This window comes from Sturnus vulgaris, chromosome 4, assembly GCF_052056855.1.
Source record: "Sturnus vulgaris isolate bStuVul1 chromosome 4, bStuVul1.hap1, whole genome shotgun sequence".
Lineage (NCBI taxonomy): Eukaryota > Metazoa > Chordata > Aves > Passeriformes > Sturnidae > Sturnus > Sturnus vulgaris.
The window spans coordinates 71733776-71748577 of record NC_142246.1 but is presented as its reverse complement, the minus strand read 5'-3'; the positions used below and the strand labels follow the sequence as shown (position 1 = coordinate 71748577).

At 36.8% G+C, this 14802-nt stretch overlaps 1 long non-coding RNA gene across 1 annotated transcript in view; it reads right to left on the bottom strand.

Annotated features, from left to right (window-relative positions):
• Positions 1 to 14802, bottom strand: part of LOC148224094 (uncharacterized) — a 129223-nt gene that overhangs the window by 69069 nt on the left and 45352 nt on the right. Inside the window, exons 4-6 of the long non-coding RNA XR_015803468.1 lie at positions 6770 to 6915; positions 6159 to 6226; positions 5187 to 5314 (exon numbers count right to left, since the gene is read on the bottom strand). This is a non-coding gene — a long non-coding RNA (uncharacterized LOC148224094). The remainder of the gene's footprint in view (positions 1 to 5186; positions 5315 to 6158; positions 6227 to 6769; positions 6916 to 14802) is intronic.

Genomic DNA, 14802 nt, shown 5'->3' with positions numbered 1-14802 from the left:
AGTTCCTTAATCAATATTTACTTCTCATACTTCTGGTTTAAAATTAGAATGCAAGCACCATATCCATAATGCAATGTTTCTGAAACCTAAGAGCTAAGACTCTCATCCCAATTAAAATGCAGCAAGCAGATTGGTTTTAACACTCAGTGGTATTCTTTTTATGGACTCTTATTCCTTCACAGACCACATAGTTATAAATAATCCATGCACAGAGCAATTAGGCCTTTTTCTTGTTTTATGGGTTACAGACTTTATGCCTGTGCAAGTGTCATAAAATATTCTAAAACACTACAATGCAACAGAACACATTTAAATCCCTACATTAAGAGTAATTGAATAATTTTGGTATTTAATTGCTCTTCTTCTGTTATATGATTACAGTCTTTTGAGTGAATCACACAATTTCTTAGTCCAGACAAAAGAATAACTGCTACCCAAAGTCATTTTAGAAAAGGGCATTTTCAGCACCTGCAAATGATTAAATGTGATGATGAAATAGGGCACTGACACATTTGAGACCTGAAATTTTCACACAAACAGACCAGAACTGAAACAACAGAAAGTGACTTCCACACTTTTTATGGTAGAGAAGCAATAGTTGTGACATATTTTGAAAGAATGATCTCATGTTCTTACAGGATCCTGGGAATGACAGGGGAGAGTTGAGTGACTGAGACCAGAAAAAAACTCTGCTTCAGTGGCCAAACACCAAGACTTAGGTGGTTCTTAGAATAAAACTGAGGCCGAGGGGAAGCTACAGAACAGAGATACACACTTGGCTTTGCCTTTATTATTTAAAGCTAAAATTTCTCCTGTGCTTCCTCTGCTCTGGCAGAAATGCTGTTTATAAGCTTCATACTTTAAGCATACAGTAGGCTACACAGAATTACACAGTATCTGTAGAGATGCTTTAGGAGACTTTGCAGCAACAACTGAAATCTTTGCCCTCTTCTGTGCAGAAAAGATTCAGTATAGCCTGGGAATCATATCCAAGGAGAGAAATAGAGTGAGAAAATCTTTCTTAATAATTTTCCAAAATAAATTTAGACTGTGAAAGACTGGGAAGAATATTAATCTGTTTGATTCATACACACTCTCTTTTAAGACAAATTAATTATGCAGCAGAAGCATTTAGCATAAAAATACAAGCTTTGAAATGTGAGTGCTAAGTGTAGTACAGGGAAATGAAACTGATAGAAGGACACTGAAAGAGGCTAATTAGAAAATGTCTGGAAGAGCATAACCATTTGACAAAAAGTACATAAGATAAAGCACTAAAGGGCTTTAGCAGATTATTAATGGTTTGAAAGATTTAGTACCCAATCACCTTTGAGATTAGCTTTTTTCCCACCCAATTTAGTCTCAATTACAAAAATGCAAAACAGCAAATGCAACTGTTGTTTATAATGAGGTCACAAGCCAATTTTGTTCTTATTTCAAATTTTAGAGTAATAGCCCTAGGAATATAATGCCTTAAAATAAACACTAGCTCAACAAGCTAAAACTGTAAACTGGAAAACTGTGACCACATTGTCATCTTTCTTGGTTTTTCATAAAAGGTCAGCATAAATCTTTGTTCTGTGGCTTTTAATCCCACTGAAGGTATTAATGCTCTGGGAGGAATTCCCTTTAGTAGGTCTAAGCAGATTCCATTACTGCAATGATGTTTTCCCCAAGGAGAAATAGGATAGATAATGTTTCACTCCAGCAATCACTCATTTGGTGACGTGGCTGAAGAGTATTTCTCCTGTCTGTGTGCAAGGTTCTGAAACCACACCCATAAGAAGAGTGACTTGAGACCTCACTACCAATTTTCAGTGGGATTAATCTAATAGCAAAGCCTTTAGAAATTATGCAGCAATTTTATGCAAAACGAGAAGATTTAAAATCATTAGTTTCTCCACTGAAAGGAAACAGTATTTGGAATATTTGGGGGTAGATTTAAAAGACGAGTTCTGCATCCACTGACCCCATATTTTTCCTATTAATAAGCAAGAGGATGTTATTGACATTACACATTAGAGCAGGGAGTCAAGTAGAAGTGGATGTGAATTACAGACCTAGTGAATAAATCTGCAGTGCTCTGCTACTCCTGTGAACCAGGTCTTCTGATTTACCTGAGAGCTCTACATTGCAGAAAATTAATAGAAGTGTGTTGTCTCAAATTTTCAAGCCCACTGGTTTCTTGTTGATCATGACACAGCATTTGCTATTATTTGTTATTAATCACACTCTAGGCTTACCACAGAATTACAATAATCTAGCAAGAATCCCACATGCAGTTGGATACAATACACAGATTTATGCTAATTATTCAGAAGCAAATAAAAAAGCAAAGGGACTAGAGTTTTATGAAAGCTTGTGTTTAGCATACTAAAACAGTGGCAGGGTGCCACTGGGAATATCAAAAGTAGGCAACTACAGCCCTACATCTGAGAACTCTGAAGAGCAGGGGTCTTATTTTTCTATTGAAGTATTAACCATTCACAAAAATCCACTTTGACAGAACATTCCTAGAAAGAGATTCTATATATTAGTATTGGAATGTTCATTTGAAGAAATACTTGAAACATTTAGGCACTTCATGAAATAACTGGGTGAAACACACAGCTCATTCAAGTACTTTTGCAAAGTGACTCAAAGGTTGTAGTTCTTTCCTCAAATGACTGGTTTCAGAATATGATGACATAAATACCATTTGTCCTGCTTGTTTCAAACACCTGCAGTAGCACACCAGGGAATCAGACTCACACTGTGCCATGTCATGACCTTGAAAACAGAAACCAAATACTGGCACTGGAACTACTGGGGTTTTGTTGGTCGTGGATGGTGTTTACAATAATTTAAAGCACAAATGGCTGCTGAAAAGAAGAATGGAAGGCAAGGATGATAAAACACGGGGGTGTTTCCTGTGACAAGTCCAAGAGCTGTCTCTTACTCCAGCAGAAACCTCGAGTTCATCAAGTTCTACAAGCACTGGTTTGTCTGGAAGATGGAATGAATTCATGTCCAACAACTCAAAACTTGCAGAGGAGTTCTTAATAAAACAACGGATTTTGTGCAAAAGAGGATTTTGTGCAAAAATAAATGACAGAAGATACTACTTCTTAAGCTAAATATTGAAATAAGACTTATTTTCAGAGTACTTTTCAAACTTTCAGGATTTGATTCGAAAACAGAAAAAACCCTACTGATTTATATGTAGTATTTACAAGAGGTGGATAAAGTGACAGCAACACATTTGCAACCGTTGCTATTAAAAAAAGGAAATGATGAAATTTTGTTTCAGCCCTTCTCTAAGGTTATTTTTGCAGGGTTAGTTAGATCCTTGGTGCCTACAATATTAGTGGGAGGGAGAGGGGGAAGTTGCAATGTTCATGAATGATTAGGTGTGAGGTTTTTTTTTTAAATGTCGCCATCTGTGTTAATAAAATGTACATACTTATATTTTGCTTAGAAACCCCAAAAATGGCATTCATGTGGGCTTATTTCATGGCTGGGGCTCTGTAAGGCATAAAATAGTTTGCAAAATACTGATCCTCAGTGCCATTCATCAGAGGATCCAAATATGCATTAGCTCTTCAAAGTAATTTGTGTTGGGTATCTTGCTTAAAAATTCCACAGCAACAGTTTCTATATGAGCTCTGCCTGGAAAAAGTTTGCAGAATCATATCCCTGACTTTTCATAATCTAATAAAAGTCAGGTATGAATGATTTTATATTAATAATCACATTCAGCTTTACCTTTGAGACCTGCCACACTGGAATTTAAAATTAATCTCTAAGTATTTGTTAGGGAAAAAAAAGTTATGCATTACTTTATGGATGTTTCCCACTGAAACCTTTGTTCCTTAACTATTTAAATTGACTTCACTTAGGTTCTGTTTTTATTCTTAGATTTAGTATGTTTTAAAGGGCTATTAAATCGTGAAATAGCTGTGATCTCAATTTTCCTTTTTTGATCTCATCCATGAGATAACAGAAGTTAGGTTAGCACTACTAAAAGAACCTTGAGCCTGCTGAGATCCTGAATCCAGGCTCTCCAGCTCCATCTTCTGGTACCGAAGTACCTGAGGAAACAGTACTCCCACAGCTAATTTTACCAGCCATAATAGCTTGAATATATATCAGGATTCTAGCAAAAATGAGATTATTATTCATAATATATTACAAGATCAGGGTTTGTAGTTTATTGAAAGACAATAATTTTCTCTAGCCAGTTCTCACATATCATCCCCATTTCTGCTAATCCCCAATATATGATGCAATTAGTCTCAAAGATGCTTCAATCTACAGGGACTAGATAAAAATAATTTTGGAATTATATTCAAGATTGAAACAGACTCAAAATAAATCTTAAAATCTTCTGGCATACACTTACTACAGATGTCATGCAACATGCACAGAGTTTGAACAAATCATTCCAATCTGCACCAGAATAACAGAACCAACTCAAAACCTAATCCTTGACTCTTTAGAAGTTAAAATTTCCAGAATTTCTGTGGGTTTAGCCACGTAACTCACATTACAATTAACACTAAGAACAAAACTCTAGAAACCTTATTCTTGCTTCCTCTGGTAAACTCTACATGTAAGTGCTGAATATTCTAAACTATTCCAGTGCTAAAACAATTCAGTGTTCAGCAAAATTGAAATTAAAACACAGGAAAAGGCAAATCACGTTGCTAAATCTGGTTCAAACCCACCTTGTTAAAGCAGTGTGTTAGTTATGCTCTCTTTAAGATTAGCAAGTGCTTTGAGCTGCTGCTGCTCACACTAATACTGCTTGAAGAACTTGAGCTCAAAAAACCACAAAGGAGATTGCCCTCAGTGCACAAACAGCTCCACTGTGTGTGGCTTTCTGACACAAAATCAAAGGAAATATTAAGCCTCAGGTTTTTCAGGACCTGTACAGTTTGAGTCCTTAAAAAAATTGCAATCTTGGAGTCTAACTTAGGAATTTAGACTTCTGTTAATCATTTTAATTATTTGTGATATTTAAAATTATTCGTAATAGGCACCAGTATTGCAATATTCCACTATTGCTGCAGCTTCATTTATTTCTGATATTGAAATTCTGATATTCACCCCATAGTTTGAACTCTTATGTTCCTGCCCAAATCATTGTCACATGAGCTACAGAACAGCTGCTAGACTGAAAGGGAAAATGCAAGTAGCTCTCTTACCTGCCTCACTAAAATGATTTGTGCTTTGAGGTTTTTGAAGGAAGAACATCACTGAAGATCAGTGCAGAGCAGTGATTTCTAGATTTGTCCAGGTAGATGCCTACATTTTCTTGATGTAGAGCATTCTTCTGTAATAGAGAGTACAGAGTTCTGTAATTTTAAAACAGTATTTGAAGGGGGGAAGGGAGAGGAGAGTTGGGAATATTTTTCTATTTAAATAAAGCTCCCATTATTTTTGAATTACAAAAAAAAAATCTCTTTTTTTAGTTACGGCTTCTTGCTGTGTTGCAATGGATAAAGTTAGCACGGTAAACCATTATCAATCAAAAAAAAGTAACAGGGAAAAATTATGGAAAGTAACAATAAAAGCACATTAAACAGTGGGTGAATGCTTCAATAAACTTAAAAGGAAAAGAACTTTTTAAAATTGTCTTCTAACATTTACTGTACAGTCACACCAAATGTGAAGCTTTTAAGTCCTAGGAAGTTTTGTTGCTCCCTGCCTTCCTCTGGTTTACTGCACAGTGAATTATTTACATAAAACAGAATTTCTTCCACAGGAAAGGCTTGCACGGTACTTCAAAGCCAGAATAAATCAGGGACTTCAGCTTGAACCTATAAAAAATCATCCAAAAAGTCCTTTCAGTATCTGAATTGTATTACCTTATCATTCTACCTGTCTAGCTGAATTATTCAGGTATCCACACCAGAAATGCTAGACAATGTCTCTCTATGAAGACGTGATGTTTTTTCAAATTAAAAAAAAAATAAAATTAAATTCCTAATTTGCCACAGATTAACTTTCCATGCAAATTATGATGCACTACACCCAATTCCTTGCTATAGCAGGATGCTCACTTCAAACTGGAAGTCTTCAGGTTGTACCTTGCAGGAATCAGCATTTTTCCTGGAAAGGGCTGCAAAGCTTTACAAGAATTGGTTTTGCTTGAAGGACTTGTCCAGTGCACTTACTTGTGGACTAATCCAGGTCAGGGATCTTAGTTCCCTCTTCTTTGGGGTTCAGTGTCCAACTTGTGCTGCTGTAAGAACAGAACAAACATCTGCCTATAGCAAAGTCCAAATTCCATTCTTCAGAAAAAAAAAGTGAGGAATTAATGTCTGTTCCAAATTTCATCCTTGACTACTGAAAGTACTGGAAGTGTATGTATATGTTTAAAAATGGAGTTGTTCTAACTCAAAAACAATCATTTTTCTTTGCCCAATCCTGAACTGGAGATGCAAACAGCTGGAGAAGAATGGAATAGTCTGGTGGGCTACATTAAAATGAGAACATCTTCCTAAGATAAGAATGCAAATCATGCAGAAAAGCATTCTGAGAAAAAAATTCTTAGAGGAACACAGAAGACCTCAATTATTATCCAGCAAGGTGGGTAGTATGCATTTAGCTATTTGTTAAAAAAAAAAAAAAAAAAAAAAGACTGCTTTTATACAAGATTTTACTCATATATAAAATATCACATATTTTGCAAAAAGAAAAAAAGACCCCAGAAAAGTAAAACACCCAATTTTTTTCTATATTTAAGCAATGATAGTATTTCTGAAATGGGAATCCAGAGCCTCACCAGCTTAATATCACCACCTTTCTTCTTTACTTTGATCAGGGAATTTGCCATATCTGCTTCTTCTGGTTTCATTCAGTTGGAACTTCTGTTTGTACAGTGATTGCTCTTGAACAGTTTGGGATCCAAACCAGTCCCTGAAGAGACAGCTGACAGAAAAGAGATGTTTCTTTTTAGATGCTTTATAGTTATTTCTACCCTCACCTGGTACCTCTGATCTCCTTCACTATGCTCCAAGCTCATTAAAATTGGAATACTAGATAAGAATATTCAAAATATTGCCTTCTGCATTGCTAAAGGCACCAGTACAGGTACCTGACTCATCTTTCAGACTGGAAATGAAGAAATAAATCAAGTCTAGGACAGGTTAAATAAAGACACTGTAGTTTGTTGTTGGCTTTGTTTTTGTTTTTTTTTGTAAAGGAGATTTAGTAGATTTGGAACAGCCTTTTATTAAGGAAGAGTTCCTAAGGGAATTGACTTACAGAAATTATGTAATACTTGGCAGTGCATCCAATTGATTGCAACTCTTTTTTTACAAATATAAGCCAACATTTTCACTGCCACATGTAGGGGTTGGTCATGTTGAGACTGAAGAATATTGTGATGCTAATTTCTCCTCCAGCTTCTTTTATTTTTATGTAGCTCAGCACTTTGTCATCCTTACTGAGACTTGCTACAAATTTAAAATACCCTAAATAGAGCTGAGAGAGTATTGTAACAGTGTTTATCTACAGTATCATTAGGGCTCTTGTTACTGTAATTTCACAGTTCTGAGCAACAATTCTCATTTTATGGGCAGGTAATTGAGCTCTGTGATAGACGAATTGATTTGCAGGGGAAATACATTAAAAGCTGGTTGGAAAAGCAAATTATTCAGGTTCTTCACTCTGATTGTCTGTTAGAGCTACCAGTTTAGGACCACTGAAAGAGTTTGCTTTAGCTCATGTCTGTGAAGCTACAATTTAGTGTTTGTCCAAAGAATGCTCCTGTTCTAAAATGAAAGTGAGGTTACTGTGGTTTCATGAGTTATAAAAGCATAATCAAAGATTGCTGCTGCTTCTCAGCTCAGGATCATTTCTCAGCTCAAGGACTATTTAGCAGAAAGGAAGAGCTAAGGCAAAGGCAAAATTCAAGAAATGATGAAGTGAATTATGAGTTACACATGAAAATGTTAACCAGGGTGAACTCATGTCTGCCTGTGGTTCAGTGCTGCAGCTGTGAGCACCCAGAGATCCAATCACTCCTGAGGAACGAGTCTTTGAGAGCAAGCACTGTTGTTTCAGCATCAGAGACAAAATTGATGCTACTCCATCAGTGCAAACAGAGCTTTCCCAGCAAGGAATTTGCCCTCATCTGGTCCTACTTTTAAAATTCCTATTTGTATCAGCTTCTCATAAAAGGCATTCTTACTCAAAGAAGTCAATGCTGGAAGTGTTCATTTGAATGAAGCAAACAATTAAGCAACATTTCCAAAATCAATTTAGGGAAGATGTTGTGGCTTTGTTTTCTTTATAATCACATGGGAAAATAGGATGTGCAAAGGATATGGAAAGGGTTGTCTAAAAGGAGTGTGCTGATGTAAGCTGGCAGTAAGCTCCTCCTGCAGCTGACCTGCTGAGAGTACCAGTGCTTCACTGGCAATCAAGTCCATCCAAAGCAGAGAAGAGGCAGAAGGACAAACAGGGTTTGGAAAGGCAGCAGTGTGTGGCCAAAAGCAGCAGAGTCAGCACTTCTGATGATAGCCCACTTTGCAATAGTTCCACTCCAGTACCTGCTGCAGAGCAGAGCTTGCTCTTCATTTGTGTGTCAAACCATAATAGCCATACTTCTGTTGCTATTCAAAGAACAGGGATAAACTCTGGGATTTCTTAGGTTTTAAATAGTTTCCAATTTCAGGCCTAATAGAAGGCAAAATGGAAAATATCACAGGTAATAGGACTTAAAAATAGAAATATGGAAGAACACAATGCTATACTCGTGTTACCTACTGCTTTTTTTCAGCAGAGCCAAGTCTTTACAAACATAGAAATACATATCTTTTTCCCTCAATGGAAAAAAAAAATTCCATCTTATAACCTGTAAGAAAAGCCATAAAACCAAAGCAAACCTGATTCCTGTAAACAGAAAATGTTCTTTAAAAATTCAGTTTGGGGAGCATAAATATTTAATTGCCTTGAGTATGTCTTAGAAGCTCAGGTTTACACAAAATAGTGTCAAGAGCAAAAAAAAAAACTTGCAAAACAATCTCTTAGTAGGAAATACTTGGTGAAGAAGCAGTATTTTCTTATAATGTTCCACTTTATGTCTGAATCTTGTAACTCTAACTCCTCTAACAGCATCAGTGAGGGAGAGAGACAATGAACACTCCTTTGGTTATTTGACTGACTGCAAGGTTTTGACATGCACAATATTAATAAAAATTATTTATTCTCACAGGGTTTCGTTAGAATAACAAGCTGGTAGGTTTGTGTATGTTTAAGAAACAAAAAACCTCTTGAAATAGTAGGACAAAACCTTCATAAAAAAGGTACATACATACTGCTAAGTATCAGATATACATATACATAGAGATATATATAAAAATATATATATCCAATTTCCCAATGTCTTGCTATAAATATTAAACAACTGGGTATAAAATTTAGATTTATTAGGTTATTTATTGACTGCTAAGTGAATCCTGATTGATAATTAATATCACTGGGGACTATTCGTTATTAAATATACATTGCCCAATTTTTAATAAATCAACTTTAATAAGAACAATTTAAAATCTGAAATTAAAAACTATTTCTAGGACACTTATTCTAAGTAATTGCACTATATAGTTAAATGACTAACAGCTAACTTATATCATCACAGTAACAGTTATACATATGTACTGCAATTATAACTTCGTTTGTCTAATTGTAATATCCAAGCATAATGTGATAAATAACATAAAATAATTTGTATGATTAAGTCTCTGTTAAAGAAAATATGCAATGGGCATAACTAAGAGCTGAAACTAATGGCAAGTGTTAGCTTGGAAAGATAAAAATTTACTGCTGACAGGTAGGAAGACACAAAATATTCCTATAGTTATCACATGTTCATAGTATAGGTATTATTTTCAACATATTTATTTCAGATAAAAATTGACAAATATAAAATGTTCTGCTATATAGAATATTTTTCAAGTGACCATTGTTCTGTTTGACACACACACTAGAAACTGTCCTGCCTCTCAGAAATATCATTCTGTTTCTAGAGTTTTAGAAAACTATAGGACAAAAACAAGGCTTCCCTTGCATTTCAGCTTTTGTGGCTCTACATAATTGTTGTTATTATTATTAATAATAATTATTATTTATTTTAAGTTACGTCCATCTGATTTGGGTATATTCCTGAAAAAAAACCAAACTAACTTGAATATTTCAAATCCCTCATTTTAAAATGTGATATTCCAGATAGCTCATCTCTGTGCAGCCCTCCAGGGTTAATTTTCATGTACATTTGCTGAGTTCAGAAGAAATCTGTAAACTGTTTTAGTTGGGTTGAATTAGACATATGAGAAGCATAGTCACCCCTCAAAATCTACACTCATTCTCAGCAATGACAGTTGGATTTTTCTGCACAGTTATTTTCATTCCAGCAGCATCAAACGAGTGGAAATGGTGAATCACTTTGTGCTGCTCCCCAGGCACCGCTAATCATGGTAATCTAATCTGCTCAAATTAACCCTCGTGCTGCACTTGCACAGCCAATTAACCCTTGGATTGCTGTGGGCTGTGCAAATCAAATCTCAGCCCATTACTGTCATCCCCTGCACGCTCTGCACATTGCTCCAGCAGCCAGAATTGCTCATAATGCTTCTTCTTTTCCATGATTACTCCTGAGATTTCAATCGTGTCTGAGTAGAATTCTGAGGAAAACAGACACCCCCAAACCCATCCATCATCTCAGCACATCCCAATGGCATTTCCAGCTCAGCTCCAGTGCCAGGGGAGCAGCCCTGCTCCCTGATTTGCAAGGACAGGCTGGGATGTGAGGATGTTTTCCACACAGTGTAACGTGACTGAGGACAAAATCCTCTCCCCACAGCTACCTCAGCAGGGTCTTTGACATTGACATTGCTTCTGCTTCATGGCCTAGTAGGTGGCACTGCAGAGAACATACTAGAATTGACACCGAGACAGACTGCTGAACCTCTTGACAATTAGTTTGACTTCCTCAGGATTTAACTGACTAAAAATTCACTGCCCTGTGTCCACTACCCGTGTCTTTGCCCAGGATAGTATGAAATCAGAGAAAAGTGGATTTCCTCCAGGTCAAAGTTGATACCCTATCTGTGTGGTCTCCCAGATCCCTGGCTTGGAGAAGGATCTAAACTGTGTTTGTTTACACAACTATCTGAACTGAAAAACAACAGGAAATAAAATCCCTTTCAATAGCCTATGCTTTGTCCTCTGGTGAGTTTTCCTGGCACTGGGCCAAGTTTGCAGAGTCATGAGAGGGAGAATTTCCCAGCAAAGAGATAACAGAGGGCAGAACAAGACACCAAAGGAAGGCAGGCTCTGGAAAGAGGTATAAAAGACACATTTTATGATATAGAGTGAAATGAATACTTATGATCCTTGGTGGTCAAGAGACATCCTGATGAGCTGAATTACAAATGGCCATAGAGCATCCAAGCCAAGGGATGGGATGGGGGAATCTCCTTGAGTATGTGTGTGATCCTCAGGTATTGATTTATCACACAAATAGATATAAAGCTGACAGTAGCTATACACAGTTTGAGATTTTTATGACAGATACATGAACCCAGAGACACATTTGAGACTGTGGACTGCTTACAAATACCTCACAAAAAAACCTCCCCAGAATTAGCTTCCAAAATTCTATGGCAAAAATTCTTTAACTCGTGTTCTTCCATACATTACACAGAAATTCTTTCTTTTGAACTAGCCATAGTTAAAAAACTGAATTCCTTTAAGAGTAAAAGGATACTTTTCAGGGTAAAATCTGCTTCTTGGTTAAATTAGCAAGGCTCATGGAATCAGGTTTTTTAAACTGCTTTAAAGCCCATCAGATGTTATTTACAGATAATAATCATACAACCACAGGTTAAATTCATTCAAACTCTTTAAGGGTACTCATGTAACTTTCTTGCACTACGCTGCATTGACAACACTTTCATTCAGGACAAGATACAGAGTTACAAAATTAATATAGACTGAGCCCTGCATTTAGCAGCAACAGGGAATTGAGGAAGCAGTGGTGGTTAGAACATGGAAGAACACTTTGCATTACAGCATAGAGGGGCTGTGATGCACTCCACTAAGGCATACCCAGAAATGGACGGGAAAAATACAAATAACATTTCAACAACCATTTCCTGTGTTGTACTTTCATAGGCCAATGCAATGATTAGCTCTGCCACGCTTCGAGTGACTTCAAGACATCATTAGCTGACAGTAAATAACCATAATACTGCTTAAAATACAAAATAGTTATCAACATATTCCAAATGCTTTTTAATGTAAGAGATTATTTGAAGATCACAGGGTAACATCTGAGTCCCTTGAAGATTTTTCCATCTGACAGTGCAGCCCCATGCTTTGTGGTCTGACACAGAACTCAGCTTCATGATGCATTATCAACATTTTTGGGCCAGCAAAGATATGAAACCAGTCTGAATACATTGATGTGCAGGTTCCTGCCTCACTGTCCATTCAGTTATTCCTTTAAATTAGAAGCATTCACCATTCTGCCATATACAGGGGGGAGTTTATGCTGTCTTGCTGAGAGGTTTAAGAAATCTCTCTCTGCAGGGAACAATGGACTGCAAACAGACATACAGAAAAGCTCAGACATTTGAGAAAATCAGAAAGTTTGGTTGTCTCACTGCATTTAGCCTGAGACAGAGAGGGTAAGTCCAAATTCTCTTGCAATTATCAGGCTAAAAGGAAGAAGTAATGGGAAGAGCAATAGAACCAATGCAACAGCATTTTAACTTATTCTATCCAAGTGTTATCACTTTTCCATCACATTATTCTGTGTTAAACCTGAGTATTAAGCTGACCTTTTGGATACCAAAGGATAAAAATGCATTAAAACTTCTTGTCTTTCCACCACGAAGACACATCCTGTTACTTGTCTATCATCAGGGACTGTTCCTTAAGCCTTATGTTGAAAATTTTCCTGTCAAACTCGAACAAGACACTTTTTCCTTCAATCCTCTGTTATTTGTTCTCCCCAAAGACCCAAAAGCCAGGATCAAATGAAGCTTTTCTCTTGCTCTTTGCTGCATGGCTCATGACTTAGAAAGGATAACAGTGGAGCTTAGATGACATTAACCTTAACTCGAATTTACACAGAAGGAATTACATCCCAACAACAGGGTTTGCTTTTCCAAATCTGATCTAGCAGAGCAAGTGCTACAGTTGCTGTCTTCAGACATCAAGCTCAAAGCACAACAATCACAAATCTCTTGAGCACTAAGTTACAATCCATGAGTCTGGGAGAAAAAGCACAAAAATATGCAGCAGTACCAACACACAGCAACTGCACAACTCAGGAAAGAGCCCTCAGATTGCAATGAGACTCCCCCACACAGTCCAAGAAATCCGTGGATGCAAACTGTTCTGCATACTGCATGTCAAGACCCATCTTCACTTGTGGGAAGGTCAGTTTGTAACATTTGAGTCTAAAACAAGCTACCATTATGGCATATGGTGTAAATTTCTTTATGGCATTAAATTAAAAACTTCTCCTTTGTCTTGGAAATTTTGTGAACTAATTTCATATTTGATATGGAATGGTAAAACCACATCTGGGCTGGAGGACACTAAATATTCACAAGAATATTAAAAAAATCTTACAAGCAGGTGCCCAGTAGCACTGCAGCTCTATCCTCAGGAATCCCCCTAACACAGCTGAAACAGAGTCCTTCACTTTGCCTGTTTTACTGTGGCATTACTTTACTTTATTTCCAGCTTTGGACTCTGCTGTAAACACCCACAAAAAATTAGTCACCACTGAAGAGTTTGCAATTTGAAATGAAAGCCAAGAATTAATTAAGCATTAGGAAATGGAATGAAACAATAAGACAGCTGTGGTCACAATGCTGGGATGCAGCCTCAAAGACAAGCCAACTGAGCATTGGGATGGCTTCTTTTGGACATAACACAAGTGAGGAGTTACAGAAAAAGATTTGAAGGAAGGTGATTGAATCAGTTTGCAGAGATTTAGGAAGATAATGGTGAAAACAGCATTTTTTTTGCAGCATTAAGGGGATGATAAAGTATTGTATCTCAGGTCTGTTGGAGATGGCATCAACATTTTCATGACTACTGAAGTAAAGCTAAGCAACAAAAGTACCCAGGAAGAGTGCACAAGATCCTTCCTGATACATGATACCATGAAAAGGCAAATTTAAGAGAGCAAGAAGGAAAATGTGATGAACTATGATCCCTAGCAGAAAACCAGAAAAGCAATAGAGAGGAGGCTTTGTCCCCTGACACTGACTGGGCAGAATAAGCCAGTAGAGAACTTGACCTATACTCTCCCCACAGAGGTAGGAAAGATTACACGAGGAATTTTTTCCTTGCAGAAAACATGACCTTGTGTTTCTTTATGAGTAACTTTTCATCCATATTGGAATTGGTCAATTAACATTAAAAATGTAAAAGGAAAGGCTATAAAATCTGCCTCTGGGATCATTCATTTTTAATCATTTTTTAAAATGGCCAAACAAAAGCAAAAAACAAACTTTGTCACACTCCCTGCTTTGAGGTGTGGAACTGCATAAAAGCAGTTCTGTCTCAGAGTCAGAAACACAAATATAAATACAGGATGCTGTACACAAACAAAGCAAACTCTCAGAGAGGCTGTCTCTGCAGGTTTGGCTCATGCAAAGCCACTCTAAATTCTGAAGCCAGTGAGCATATGCAGACATCAAAATATTCCTGTCCACAACTATGTTCAAAATAAAAATAGAGGCTCTGAATAAAGCTGAGACTTCTTAATGTTCTTATGACAGGTGGTCCTTT